The 1,783-nt window shown below is 40.0% G+C and overlaps 1 pseudogene; it reads left to right on the forward strand.

The window, feature by feature from the left end:
- Positions 1-947: 947 nt before the first annotated feature.
- LOC110148714 (ubiquitin-conjugating enzyme E2 variant 1 pseudogene) lies at positions 948-1,558 on the forward strand (annotated as a pseudogene).
- Positions 1,559-1,783: the final 225 nt, after the last annotated feature.

The following is a 1,783-nucleotide window of genomic DNA, read 5'->3' on the forward strand; positions in this document are numbered from 1 at the left end:
CATTATACATTGATTTCTGAAACCAACGAAATTTTTAAAATCAGTCTTGATGCCACATTTAATTACTGATATGCATTATAATAGCACCATCTTGTGGAATATAGTTGAAATTCATGCATGTCTTTAGATGGCTGCTCAGTCAGTGGTTCTCAAAGTGTGGTTCGTGGACCCCTGGTGATACTTAAGACATATTCAGGGAGTCCAGCTAATTTCATAATAATCCTAAGATGTCATTTGCCTTTTTCAATGTGTTGGATTTGTACTGATGCAAATAGTGGGTAAAAGTGTGGACACTTTAGCATGAATCATGGCAATGGTCCCAACTTATATTCTTCATTGCTATGCATTTAAGGAAAACCAAAAGCTTTTTCTACTTAAGAGTATCCTTATGAAGCAGCAAGAAAAAAAGTGGGGCGACAATGCTGAAAGACTCAATGTACAGCAATTCACTTTCTACACTTCGCTTGTAAGAAATTCCTCCAAGAACCGAGTGAAGTGAAGCCACTCAGTCGTGTCCGACTCTTTGTGACCCCATGGACTGTAGCCTGCCAGGTTCCTCCATCCATGGAATTTCCCAGGCAAGAATACTGGAGTGGGTTGCCATTTCCTTCTCCAGGGGATCTTCCCAGCTCAAGGATTGAACCTGGGTCTCTGGCACTTCAGGCAGACTCTTTACCATCTGAGCTATCAGAGAATCCCTCCAGGAATTGAGGAATCTCTGCAAATAGCAGACTTTGGTGAGCATTGCAGATAAGAAACTTGTATTTTAATCTCCCCTCCTCCACCCATTAGCTTCAAGATTCAGGATTTGAATCTCTGTAAAGGGGATATATCTATGAGTTGAGAAGTTGTGAGGATTAAAAGCTGGATATAATGGCCTGTTTAAGTTGACTCTGCTAGTACCATCCCTTCTTCCCTGTGCCAAAGTCCCCTGTGGTTTCTGACTGTTAGAAGAACCTGAAGAAGGCCAGAAAGAAGGAAGAGACTTCACAGTTAGCTGTGGTCTACAAAATGATGAACATATGACAGAAGATAGAAAGGGATAGTAACTGTTTATGAAAAATGGATATATAGCTTTAAAACAGAATGTGGACCTAAATATCCAGAATCACACTCCTTTGTAAGATTTGTAACAAAAATAGTATGAAAGTAATAAACAGTTCTAATGGAGTGGTGAGTCAAAGAACCATCTTGGTGCTAGCAAAATGGCAGAATTCCTTTCACATCAAAGTGGTCTTGCAAGAGCTTTATTGATGTCAAAGAGTTTAATGGGGCTTCCCTGGTGGCTCAGATGGTAAAGAATCTGCCTGCAATGCAGGAGACCCAAGTTTGATCCCTGGGTCAGGAAGATCTCCTGGAGAAGGGAATGGCAACCCACTCTAGTATTCTTGCCTGGAGAATTCCATGGACAAAGGAGCCTGGTGGGCTACAGTTCATGGGGTTGCAAAGAGTTGGACACAATTGAGCGACTAACACTTTCTCTTTCAAGACTTTAATGATGTCTAAAGAAAATATAATAATTCTTCAGCCACCTGAAGGATAGTGTTACAGCAACTAATCAAAAAGAAAACCCACAGCCTCTCCCCCTCAGTTATATTTAAACTGCCTTTATTTTCCACAATCATAATTTTTAATGATATGCCTTGTAGATCCCAAAGTACTGGAAAGAAATCTTTCATTCAAAGGCAATTGTGTGTTCCAGTTTCATTCTTTTACACATGGTTGACCAGTTTTCCAGCACCACTTGTTGAAGAGACTGTCTTTTCTCTATTATATATTTTTA

The sequence above is a fragment of the Odocoileus virginianus genome, unplaced genomic scaffold (assembly GCF_023699985.2).
Source record: "Odocoileus virginianus isolate 20LAN1187 ecotype Illinois unplaced genomic scaffold, Ovbor_1.2 Unplaced_Contig_45, whole genome shotgun sequence".
Taxonomy (NCBI): domain Eukaryota; kingdom Metazoa; phylum Chordata; class Mammalia; order Artiodactyla; family Cervidae; genus Odocoileus; species Odocoileus virginianus.